Genomic DNA, 13,828 nt, shown 5'->3' with positions numbered 1-13,828 from the left:
TTTCAGACAGTGCTCACTGTAAGATTTATTTCTCAGGAGAAACATTTGAGAAGAATGAGAAAACCACTTCAGTCTCGATTTGTGCTTATTTGTATCTAGGAGATGTAAATGTGACAGAAATGAGATCTTATCTTCAATTTTGCTTTGCTATGGGGTGAGACCGGTGGTGCCAGTGCAGTGCTATGTTGTAGTTTGTACAGCGTGTGATTGTGTGTGTGCATGGGTGAATGACTGTGTTGTAAAGTGCCTTGGGGGGTTTGAGAACCCTAAAAGTCCATAATCCAGTTTCCTCCTCTAATCTTTAGAAACATGACTTTTTAGTCTCTTATTTTATTGTATTGTATGAGTTGAAGAGTTTTCAAACAGCTGATGGTTTATCCTCCTTGATGACCAAGGGCACTTTCTCACCACATTCCACAACCTGCCAGGGGGTGAGTGAGTTTAAGTGTCAACTTTTTAAAAATAACAAAACACATTTTTTTCTATCTCAAGTTCCTTATTTTTCTGATCACTGGAAGACAAAACTGTGATAAGAACTCTAATTGAAAGAAACGCACACCGAGCTCCTCAGTTGTCCTTCACAGACATGGCTGCACCGTGACTAATGAAGGAGGATCAACTTGTCTCTTCATATTTGCTCATAAGAATGCACTTCTGTCATCATCACATCACACCTTTTGCGACAAATCTGCTTACAATAAAACACGAGGACAGTTTTCTAATCGTGTAATTCTTTATAACATTTAAGACATATTTGTTAAACAAGATGAAAGCAACTTTGTGTGTCTAACAAAGCGGTTTTGGCCCGAAGCAGAAAAAATGTGCCTCAGGCTTACTGCACATAACATATTTAACAGATATTACAATGTTGATAGACTCAAACAAAAATCATCTCCCCTGACTAAGGTTTCTCTGCCAATGACCAATGTCTGCTTAGTGAACAAGATTATTTTGGACGTCGTCGTTCTGACTACAAAGCAGATGTCTCACAGTATGTCTCCTCTCAGTGTCTGCCAGAAGTTATCCACTTATTAATTATTTATAAATTAGGCTATTTAAACTCAATAACACAGACAAAGCACGCTGAGTCCACATCAGCAGTGAGGGGCAGGTTTCTTGGTTTATTTATTTTTAATAGTTTTACCAAATAAATCCCACACTGCAACAAAACGAGTCACTGTAGAGGAAAACAGCTACAGCTGAGTTGGACCAGGAGACTTCAGGCTTGCACGTGCTTGGTTCATGATAAGGCTGGGCTCATTCATCCATGTCAACCAGAGAGCTAAAATGACCCATTTTTTTTCTGTAGGGTGCAGGAATCCATCTACTCAGACAGCGCGGTCATGCTTGTTCATATTATCTTTACCTACTGTATTTTACTTTTAGAAAGGTTTGTAACATCAACGTTCATTTAAAGCTCTGGGGAGAGTTAAAGTAGCAGTGTGTAGTTTGCTGCTGCTAGGTGGCAGTAAATACATTTCAGCGTAGTTTTTAGGGATGTGAATCTTAGAGCAACTCACGATTTGATTAGATTCCCATTCTCTGGGTGTCGATTCGATTCAGAATCAATTCTCGATTTAAATCAATTCACTATCAATGTTAACAAAGTTTGTCAGCTCTAGGATTAACTACAAAGCTATGGGACATTTTTATTTTACTTTAAACTGGTCATGCTCAAGAAATGCAAATTTAAAAGGTGAACTAAAGTGATTCTAAAACTGTAAACAGAAGCAATCTTTTGACCAAAAGGAAAACATTTATTTTTGCTTACCTTGTAAACTATAACAAATCTGTAGTTACCTAACAGTAGCTTTGAAAGTAATACGGTCAAATACTTTTCAAGTATGTGTAGAAACAAGTTTAACATTTGAGTCCTCAACCTGTTTTAAAAAAGTGCCTCAGATTTCTTACAAAGGAAAATGTGTTTCCTCATTTATCAATAACTTAACATAAATACCTGAGTAATCCTGAGTACTCACTTATCAACTTAGAAAATAAATATGAGAAAGTCTCAAATTTCTGTGTATGGAAAAAAATACATTCAAGTGCCCTCTTATCAGCAGATTCAAAAATAAATCATCTCAATTTATGGAACCTCAAAAGTAAACGGAGTACTAACTCTCCTAACAAAGATAAAAAACAGACAAAAGTGCATCTCAAACCTGTAACATGCCAAACATTTAAGTTCTTGGGATCGATTCTGAACCTTTGTGAATCGATTCTTAATCTTTATAAATAAGAATCCTGATTCAGACTTGAATCGATTTTTTTCAGCACCTCTAGTAGTTTTACACCAATGTCTCTGTGACTGTCGCTAGTTAGAAAAAAAAGTACATTACGATAAATGTTGTTTCCTGTGGAACATAAAGCACGAGGCCTCGGTGTGACTCATCAGACTTTGATGGTCCTTCACTTAAAGAGCAAGTCACATGAAAATCTACCTTTTTCTGCTGATTAAATGTATAAATGAGTGTCTAATAGTGCTGTAGGCATGTGTATTTTTTTTTGTTGCATTTTTGTACATTTTCTTTAAAACGTCCAATTTCTGTCCAAAAATGTAGATAGCGCCATCTTCATCTTCAAACTAAGCAACACAGTTCATTTGAATTTGCATTGACCAATGGCTGAAACGTCCCATGCTACACAACCTGGCCCCATGTAAATGATAAATGACCCACACTTGTATAGAGCCTCCAAAGCGCTTTACACTACACTACATTCACACACACATTCACACACTGATGGTGATGAGATACGATGTAGCCACAGCTGCCCTAGGGCGCACTGACAGAGGAGAGGCTGCCGAGCACAGGCGCCACCGGTCCCTCCAACCAACACCAGCAGGCAAGGTGAGTTGTGTCTTGCCCAAGGACGCAACAGCAGAATTCTCTGTACGGAGCCGGGATTGAACCTGCAACCTTCCGATTACTGCTAAGTATGTAACGGGTCAGGTTCTGTGGCTGTAGGTAATAAAAGCTTGAGCATCTCAGCCCAGGCCTTGTAGCGAGTTGGGAGTTGGATTAGCAAGTGAGTGATTTCACAAGTTAGCATTGATTAGCATTAGCATAGTATTTAGTAAGAATCTTTAGCATAGCTTTCAGCAATATAGATAATCATTTAGTGTTAGTCTTTTGGCTGTTATATTTTTTAGGATTATAGATTATTGCAGATTTTTGTAGGTTAGTTTTTAGGGAAGTAGTTAGGGCTAGCTAAACTTAGTGTTACACTCCGTGTGTACCTTCCATGTATTCTAGGCTATAGCTGTGGTAGGATGGGGAAAAGTGCAGTGTAGCAGGTTGCGGTAGCGCTGTAGGTTTGCACATGTTCCCACAAGATTTAGATTTTCCATCGTGAAAATAAAGTGCCAATTGTAGTTTTCTGGAGCTGTAGTTTCCGGATCTGCTCAGGGTCCTGCGCCTGCTGATGACATCATCATATGACAGCAATACCACTCAGCCACAATATATTGCATCTCTTTTTTTATTCTGTTCTTTCACATAGATTTTGGAAAGAGTTTAGCAGTTTTGTTATTAAATTCACATTTCTTACTGCCTAAAAGTTTTGGAAGGTGGTAACATAACTTCTGCAGGTTGTACATCCAGCCAGTCATCTAGTGTGATGTCATCCACAGGCGCAGGACCTCGAGCCGGCCAGAAGAAGACATGGCGTCTAATTTGGCGTCCACGAAAGACACTAGACTCGCACTCTATGTACTTTAGACTCAATTGTTATGGTTATATGGTATGAAGCCGCCAATATTTTTCAACAACTAGACATGCTTTTGTTCATTTTAAACAACATTTCCATGGACGTTTCCAGAGATGAATGTTCAAAACTGCACACTGCCCCTTTAGAGAAACCAATCCATCAAAGATGACAGATTTGTCTAATCTGTTTATATCTTGGATATACAAGAGCCAGAACTCCCAGCAGTAGGTGTCTGCAGATGCTTAGATATATTTGTGGTGCATCTCTATACGGCTATCAACTAAAGCTGCATATTCTTGCTACAATTGGAATTAGTTTGATGTGATTCAGTGTCAGGATTCTAATCGTTGACATTTGTTGCACACCTTATTATAGTAAAGAGAATGCATGATGTGAAGACATGATGCTAAAAATGAACAAAAACTAGTTTCAAAGGACTAAAATAGTCTTGTAGTACTTATGAAATTACTCTGTAAAAGAATATTAAAATTGAGTACTTCATGGAGGCTCAGCCAAAGACAATACATTTTAGGATTTCTTTAGGTCAAATTTGTTAGATGGATTCAGACATCTGAAATCACGGTTGTCTAATGAGTTCAAACAGAACATAAGATAGACCAATGGGGCGGGGCATCTGTAAGGGAGGTGGGACCGGTCTTCATGGTGAAGGAGGAGTTGGGCCACAAAGCATGACTCTAGATTTACTGGTCCTCCCCATTCCAACACTCAGCAAGTGGGATTTGAATTGTTACTGAAAGATTAAAATACCGGACACAAGCAGCTGAAAAGAGCTTGCCTTATTGGTGGCCATATCAGGTGAGGAGCACCATTATCCAGGGTGGGCTCAGAGTGTCTGGACACATTCCACAGGGAGGGGAGATTGTGCAAACCCTCTTTGGTCTGGAAAAACAATGGGAAATCCCAGGAGAAGTTGGCAAGCGTTGTCGGAAAAATGGCTGTTTCGGATTGGCTTGTGGAATTGTTACTTTTGCAAAAAGTGACCTTGGATAAGTGATGGAAATAAAAGGTTGGATACAGACATGTTTCCTGGCCACCATAGACAGTGATGGATATTCCTTTGCAGACTAAGTGGTGCTTCTAATGTTCTCTGTGACAGGTAGGAGTTCCCTGTCAGTAGGATGACACATCAGATAATCTGCTTTCCCGCCTTTAACTTATTGCTTGAACATGTGCTACCTGCGAATGCTTGACGTTTCATAAGATGCTAAAACACTGCTAGTGATGCTTTGGGCATCATCATCAATACTGTTTCAACAAAAGGAAAGGGATTCTCTCCTGGCACCCACGTTAGGTCACTGCTACCAAATATTTCCACTTTTTTTTACTGATATCCACCTTGTTTTTAAGGCCCTTGATGCTATGTGCGAAAGATGTAAGAAATTTCGGTCCACGTTTGTTTACATTTGAGACGATTCAATCCATTCGCACAAATCCTCATTTTATGGGCTTTTAGAGACAAAAATGGTGTAAACACCAGTTGTCACGACTAACGGGAAACCGTTACACTCCTTATGCCTACTGAGCCAGAGGAGTGGTAGGGTGACCTTGAAGTCTGGCCAAAGCTAACAGTAGCATTTTAGCTTCTTAGCCTTAGTGAGGCAATAAACAATCTTAAAAAGGCTTATCAGTATGGATATAGTAACAAGGTTGGTCGTGTTTTGTCGATAGAGGTGGGACTCAATCTTATTGCCTTAAAAGCAGTCGTAGAGCGGAATCACAGAGCCTTAAATCCCTCATCGGCTAGCCTGGGTTTTAGTTTTAGTTTCTACATCAAACTGCAGGATGATGCTTTTAGGTTAACAACGACAGTCTAAACACATTAAAACTATTCAGAAAATTGTACACATGATATATTATGAGGCTTCTCATCTCCAGAGGTTTGTCTTATCCAACAACAAAGAAGGATGAGGGTGTTCCTCTGGGTTTTTCACAACAAAATGAAGCAAAAGCACAAGTAAAGTTTTTGGATGTTTTCATGTGATTTTCCTGCCACATCCCTCTGGGTTTCTCATCTCCGGGGAGGCGGTGAAAGCTGCACCGATGCTGGCAGCCACACTCCCTTACTCCGAGGCGCATGTTCTATATCGCTCTTGTAGCCACACATTTTATTTTCTCTGGTTGTTAGTACAACCGCGAACAGCACAACATCTTACCAAGCCACGCGAGTACATTTGTCGTGGATAAATAATCTTTAAAATCCTCTTCAAATATTCAAAGAAGCTGCTACTAGCAACCAAACCTCACCATGTAAACCAAAGGGTATGCGCTAGTTCCGGTGTCTCATCGGATGTTGCTAACATCATCGTTTCTCCATAGGAAAAGGAAGAATTAAGGTTGATAAGTTTCTTCTTCTCCATTAGATGAACTGTGTTTAAGTTCGGCCCAGAACTTGTTTATTATTTTTAATTGAGGAAGATAAAGTGGAGGAAGTGATCGTGTTGCTTAACTGAATGAATGGGAAAAGTTTACTTTGACCTGGTGGTGTGTCTGATTTTGAATTTTTGAAAGCAGAAATAAAAATAACATCACATATGTTAAAATCAAGATTACAACACTGTTCTTTGAGAATATTTGTACAGTCCATGTACTGTCCTTTTCTCTGTCCAGTTGTGGAAGCTGATTTGATGAGGGAGGGGTCAACAGCACCAAGGTTACCTGGCTGTATAATAGGAATAAAACCAAGGAGAAGGCGGAGAAGCAAATGCATGGTTTGGTTTGTGATTAGTGAGGATATAAATGAGGCTGAGGCTGTACCCATCAAAGCAGTAGAAACAATTCTCATTAATCGTCTGTAAAATGTAGCGTTCAAAATGTCTGTCAAAAAATGTCAGTGGTAGATCTGTAACGAACAAACGTAACAGTCATTCTCTTTTTTTAATGAAGCTGACAAGGGCAAAGCCCCGTGTGTTTGTTTTCCAAAATTGCACGTTAATCCGCATGATTCAAATTGCATTTTGCTTCACTTAATCCACCCTGAAAATATAAAAACAAGTGACAGGGAGTCAACACTTTTTAATCCCAGGGATGAGCCGTACCGTCCAGGTGAAGTTGATGTGACAGAGTTTGCCTTTCCCTTGTTAATTCCCCGGCTTCTTATCCAGCTAAACGATCGCTAAGCCCCCTTTCACTCCTCATTTCCTTAACATGGAGTGATTATTGTGTGGGTCTGGCAGGACACAGAGACGAGGGGGCCGTCTAATTCATGGGCAAAATTAGTGGAGATAAGGCCTGAGTCGGTACCTCCAGCCCACCACCGATCTCCTGGGGCAGACTCTTAAGGAGCTTAGCAAAAGCCTGTCGTATGAAGACATGACATGGAGCTGGCTAAATGGGCTACGTTGGAGTGTTTTCCATCAACCCAGTATTTATATACGGGTCACTGTCGTTCAAACTTTAATCCTATTTTCAATTTATTTCTGATTATTAATTCTGAGTTCCAGTGAAAAAACACAACGTTATGAGTAGGAAACATGAAAAAGAACGTGGCCCTCAGCGGACGGCATTCTAAAAACCATGGGTCTGTGCCACCAAATCAATAAGGAATGCTGGTTTATCCATAGTAAAAGAACAAGGAAGACCTCCTCCAGAGTCACTGGGTCACATTCACTGGGGAAACAATTAGAGGCTTCTTTGCGCTTCACACTTCTGCAGCTTTTTTTCCAACCTTCACGCATTTCCTTTAATTTTTCTCTTGGGTCCAGCAGCACGGCTGTTCCGCTGTTGAGAAATCACAGACACCAGCCGCTAAGTTTTTTCCATCCAGAACGACAAAAGAGGCCATGTCAGGTCTTCGTGATGCATGTGGGGCCATGTGAAGTGGAAAGTGAAATGATGAATCGGACACCAGTCTCACGGCTGTGTGTTAACCGCATAATGCTGACAGATTACAGATTTAAATATTTTAGATCTCACAGAGCACATGCTGCTCGTGATGAAGAGAGTGGAAATGACTGCAGTAATGCCAGAGATACATAGAGATTCTCCCTCTCCATCTCCCACGCACACGTTAGCACGCAGAAACTTTCCTCTGTCACTGGTTGGTCGTGATGTCCTCACGCATCGTTTATCCATGACATCACACATTTTGAACTTTCTACCGATATTTTGAATTCTGCTTAGCCACAAACATTTCACCACCATGGCTCAGTCTAGATTTTAGGATCATGGCTGTAGATTTTATTTTTTTTTTTGTCAAACCTCTATTTACCTTTTTCCATTTTCAACTCAGCTGCATAATAAGATACAGGCCATGCATCTGTAAACATGCAATGACAATAATGTAATATTGCAGTCACAACGTCTATAGCAGTAAGCCAAAAGCTGTAGGGAAATACAGATGAGCTGTCCCCATCCTTATCTGTTATACAAAAATGCCAAAAGCCATAATACCCTGTTTCAGAGGACTTCCATGTTTTGTTTTGTAACCAGAGTCTGCTCTCCTGGGCAGTTTGCTGCTGCATGCTCATCAATGTATGAACATGCAGATGTATGAATTGCATTTTTATTTCTAAGTTTAAGACCTGGTTCACACAGGAAGATAATCGTGTCGATTTTTAACCAGATTTTTTCTTCAACAACATTAAGGAGGCCAACAAAGAGGGCTCTGGTCTGCTCACAACATCAGGACCTTTGACCTTTGTGTATGTACGACTTTCACAGTTTTATATCGAACCATTACAGTGGAAACATTCTACTGTTTGCTTCAAAGTGCCCTGTGTTTAAAGTAGAACCAGCAACACAAAACAGCGTCATAATTTTCAGTGTGTATGTGCGTTTCTCTGCGTGTGTGTTTGTGTGTGTGTGTGTGTGTGTGTGTGTGTGAGACCCAGCGTGTTTGCTTTTCTTTTTCGATATTTATTTAAATAAAAAACCTGCACATAGCAACTCATTTTACTCAGTAAATAAGCCCAGTGCTTGTGCTGGAGCAGGGAAACAACTAAAACACAATGGATAAGGAATATTGAGCAAGGTTAGAGTACTGGTGTAAAAAATTAGGCATCATTGATTTTACTTCAATGGCTGGTGGGCCGGTGTCGGCTCAAAATGCCTGGGCTGATTTCCCGTCCAGTCCAGCCCTGATACCAGCTCTAGCTCTAAAGACAGATGAATTATATTTTAAAAGACTCACTTGAGATCCCGATGTTTAATTTTTTATCTTTCAATATTTTAAACCGAGATCTAATGCTTGTGTGTTGCCGAATATAACCTGAGCCTGAGGTCATTGAATTCTCCCAATTCTATTGAAATCTCTGAGGACATGTGCTTTATATCTAAAGCTGTGCCTGTGTCTGCCTTTCCTCCCACTTTCTGCATCAAGTTTACTGGAGACTTGGAATGGCCCGTGGGTACAGTGGGAGTGTGAGTGGATGTCTGAGTAATAGAACTTTTATGAGTGTTCAATGCTTCTCAAGCTGCTTGTTGTGTCTGGTGAGCTTTACAAGGTTACTGGAATGGCCACAGCTGAAAGGCTGGAGAGGCGGTTGGTTTTCCACCTAAAGGAACAACGCCATGGGAGTGAATGATTGGCACTGCCTTCCTTCAGTGGGAGTGCCTGAGAGCAAGGCACTGACCCCACAGCTGCTGGTTGTTACATCTCCTAGAAAGCATCAGGTAGAGCTTCCTCCCTTTGCTTATGTGTTTCAGTGTGAGACTATCCAAATGTATGTCTCCTTCATTTTGCAGAGCTTACTTTGGAAACGGGGATTTGGGAAGTTTTTACGATGCTACATGAGTGATGCTTTGACCGGAGCTGAGAGGAAACACCTCATAGCGTTAACAAACGGATTCACGAATAGAATCGGGCATACGTAGCTAAAGGTAGTCTGATCTAAGTCCAGCTTGTTGGACTGCTTAGTTAGAGCAGTACTTCTACAAAGCGTTGATGTCTCCTGGTCTTTCTGCACAGTCATCCTCCCAGTGTGTGTTTCCTTGTGTGTGTTGCTCCACACGACTGTGTTCAAAGGTGACAATCATGCAGGCTGGCGAAAAAATAAATCAAATCTCAAGTGACCTCTTCCTGTCGTAACCCTCTAGTATCCGTGTTAGGACCGATGGTATATGGAGCTTCCATGTGGAACCTGATCCTGACTCTTATCTATTTATATCTCCTGCCATCTTGGCAGAGCTTCCTGATAGCCTCTGAGAACAGTGAAATTCCTCCATCAAGCTCGGGGCCCATCTGTGCCCATATCCATCCCAAAAAAGCCACTTCCACAATTATAGCATTTTCTCCCAGTGATACCATCATCATGCCATCGCTCTTGTAAGAACATGCTCCAGGAAATTGACTTGATGCTAATCTGACAAAACTACCAAGAGAGGAAATTAGACTGGGGTGATTTTTTCATGCACTGATTGAGTTTCAACGGCAAACTTTATACTTTTGTGTTTTTTAATAATAGAATATGAATCTTGATTGATTTTTACAAATATTCTCCAACATCTGCTGAATGAGTAAGGAGCAACATTAGGGTAAAAGACCGAAAGATAGCATGTTTGACCCAATATGTTGTCTTTGATTTGCAGCAGCTCATTACAGTGACACAAATCAAGGCTCACCTGAAAATCTGGGTCATTACAAAAATAGCCTTTTGACTTATCTCCCAAGATGGCAGCTCTTGATGAATCGGTGACTCTGGGTCACAATGACAATGCTTTCAGTGGGAGAAGTCAGGCTGAAGGAAGGAGCTTGGTGTTTAAAATACATTTTAAAAAGAGAAAAGTCTTGCATGTTTAACGGTGTGGGAGAAAACACAAGACCAAAGAAATCCTGCAGGTGCCTTTCTGATCCTTTAAGTCGCACAGATTTGAGGTATTTTTGCTAAAACGCAACAAATTATGTGCTCCAAAGGCTGGTAATCACATATTATTTGTGGAAAGCTGTCACTATGTGGGACGTTGCATTTTTATGCACAAAAAGTCCTGATTGTAATTTTAAAGGGATATTTTTTTGCCATTTCGAAGTGTATTTTTGTGTAAAAGTTGTAAACTACTGTTGCTAAGTCCTGAACAGGCTGCATTTGGAGAATTGGACCTTCAGTCTGGCAGGACCTAGTAAGAACATTCTTTGTCATTGCCAGCCTTCTTGTTGTAGGAGGTAGGTCTCTGCATCTGACCCATCCGAGGCTGTTGCAAAGTTCATAAGCATGGAGCTACTAGTGGAAAGGACCACACTCAGAGCTGAGGTCAGTTGTAGTGACAGAACCAGGGTGAAAACAGAACCCCATGCTTTGCTCAACGGCTTCTCAGCTGTGACAGAGACTGAAACGTATAGCTGCTTTGGCTAATTTGCACAACAAGCTAGCCTTTAAACACAAACACAGTGATGTAACTCTCACCCCTCCCATCGGCTATCGTCCCTCGGCCACGTCCGCCTGAAACCGGAACCCGCATCGCCAGAGCACACAAGAAAGCGTCAAACACCAGTCACTGTTCTCCAGGCACAAACGTCTTTTGGTGTTTTTCATTTGGGGGACTCTGGTAGTTTGTCCTAAAGTCGAAGTCTGCTTCTCTGACATGATTGAGCGGAGAACCTCTCACACCAGTGGTGTTCTGTAGCTAGATACGAGCGTCTGGTCCCAGGGAAGTGCTGTTGTTTGGTGAGACAGACAACTGAATGGCCCAATCTTTGGTTTTGGACCGAGCCGTGTTTTTGGCTGAGGTTTTTAGGCAAATATGAGGGAACCACTTTATTGCTTTTTTATTTTTTTTTTATTTCTTTTGTTTGGCTATACTGTGTTAGAGAGCTTGGTGTTGCAGATTTGCCCTTGTAGCTTTAAAATTCTGCGTCGCAGCAAGGTTAGCGTGGCGAATTTAACTCTTTTAAACATTATTTTAATCTTTACTCTGCTGTCAGTTTCTCATGAAAATGGATATTTACAGAGTATTTATTGGCAATTTGTAATGTACATATTACTCTCTGTTGCAAACTGTGGGACTTCTGATGATGCATCCGGGACAAAAACATCACAGGAGTTTGTTTTTTATTTATGCTGAAACAATCGAGTAAAAACCTGGCAGTGACGTAAATGATTGTAAAATACGGTTCACATAAACCGCTGTACTCTTGGAGCTGGTTTAGGACTAGAACTGTTTTGGCCTGCTAAAAGTCTAACTTAAGTTCTTTGCTGGGTTAGGGTTAGGCTCCATTCACTCAACAACGTTCAACAGTTTATGCCATTGTTATAATCTTCACACCACTGTCTTCAGTAACATCATTATTGTGCAGAATTATCGAGATCACAGGTCACACCAATAAATAATGTGGAAATATGTATATTTTCCCCCAACTAGCTAGTCAGCTCATGGTTCCTGAAAACAGTATTTCTTCACACTGAAGCTGTTCATGAAGCAATCTGCAGTGGGTAAGATGTTTATCTTTAAAAACTTTTTAATAAAACACACTTCAAAGTTAAAACCTTTAAAACGACACTAGTGAGACATCTCTTGGTGCACTGCAAACGGAGAGCAGATTTGGAATACGAGTCGGGGTTTTTCGAGCGGTCCTGTTGCCCCGGGCCCCTCTGTGTGTTTCAACACTGTTTAAGTGCAGGTGTTGAATGACATAATAGTGGTGAGCAGTTGAGTCCTAAAGCCGAGGAGTGGAATGATACTGTTGGACAGAAATGGTTCACTGAGAGTGGCAGCAATGGAGAGGGGATCATCAAGGATAAGAGGAGAGACAGAAAGGAAGAGGTGAGATTGAAAAGAAACAAGAGAAAAATGGCCGGGGCAAGGAACGGTGAGCACAGATAAGCCGTTTGACAAGTGAGCTTTGGGCTAGAGAAAGCAAGTCAAACAAAAATCCGCCAGGTTTATTTTATTCATGCAGCGGACAAGTACGGCTGCGCTATCAATTTTTCAAAAACCATCACAGAAAAACAACAAGCAGAATACAAACTTAGTTAAATGTGTTACAGAGATTTTTAGTTTTTTTTTTAGCCTCCTTTTCAATGCGAAGATGTTCTATTGAAGCAGTTCTCGGTGCCATATTGAAAATTATTAAATGATTCAACATTTTCTGACAGCCCAGAATTTACTGGCATTCTCCTCTCGTATTCTCTTTAATCACATCCTCTTTGAATCCCAACCTGTTTCATAAAAAATAAAAAAAAAAGTCCCTGCATCTAAAATTCTTCAGAAGCTCCGAACTCCAAAGCAAACAGTGACAATCAGCATTTATTGTTCAAGCCTTTTGGTTTCCTGGCACCCGGTAATATGTTCAGTAATAGGATGCTGAATGGAGTTATTTGCTGCTGCTGTTGAAGAATAACAATTCACAGAGTTATTAAATTAACGTTCTTTCAGGCGCTTCTCACAGACGACTCTGCTAAAATCTGGAATGAATTATTTAGAAGAAAGTTAAGTTTGTGTGTGTTTCACAGTCCACGAGGCATCACACATCTCAGCAGCGCTGCCCAAGCGGCTCCACTTGAATCGGTGTTGGACTCAATAGCTGTGTGAAAGTCACAAGCCACTCCCACCCCAACACACACACACACACACACACACATGCGCGCTTAGCACGTTGCACCCAAATACTCCTCAGGGTTGATTCTAATGATACCCATGTGATTTATGCAGTAGATCAGAGACAATGAAAAACAACAAAAAAGGGAAAGTGCTCTAAAACTGACCTGCTAATCCATAGCTCTGCTTTTATGTTCCACCACATTTTTTTTAAACAAGAATGAAGAGGAAATCACTAAGAATGCTACAACTGTGACATACTTCCTTAGGCATAATCATCCTCACGCGTTTCTCCGGTTTGGATGCTTTCTGAGCTCGAATGACAAACAGCTGCATCACGTAAAGTTTTTTTTTAGCTAAATCCATTAGCAAAGCACCAGAGAAGAAAGCACAGAGCAAAAATATGCTCTGCTTTGAATATAATTGCTCAGCACAGCGTGAAAGGACCTGACACATTTCTTTGAATGAGAATTCAGTGTTTTTATTTTCCATCTTAAACTTTTACTTTTTTTCCCCAGAAAAAACAAATGCAGCCAAAGATAAACAAGGAAAAGCAAAGTGACCAGAAACAGAAGAGGACGCAGCAGTGAAAGGCTCACAGAGGACATTTATGTAATCTTAGGGCACCAGT

At 40.7% G+C, this 13,828-nt stretch overlaps 1 protein-coding gene across 1 annotated transcript in view; it reads left to right on the top strand.

Annotated features, from left to right (window-relative positions):
* The window catches only part of nlgn3a (neuroligin 3a), a 232,842-nt gene that overhangs the window by 3,067 nt on the left and 215,947 nt on the right, over nt 1-13,828 (top strand). The window lies entirely within an intron of this gene.

Source organism: Nothobranchius furzeri, chromosome 1, assembly GCF_043380555.1.
Source record: "Nothobranchius furzeri strain GRZ-AD chromosome 1, NfurGRZ-RIMD1, whole genome shotgun sequence".
NCBI lineage: Eukaryota > Metazoa > Chordata > Actinopteri > Cyprinodontiformes > Nothobranchiidae > Nothobranchius > Nothobranchius furzeri.
Note: the sequence above shows the minus strand (reverse complement) of the source record. Positions and strands in the feature narration are given on the sequence as shown.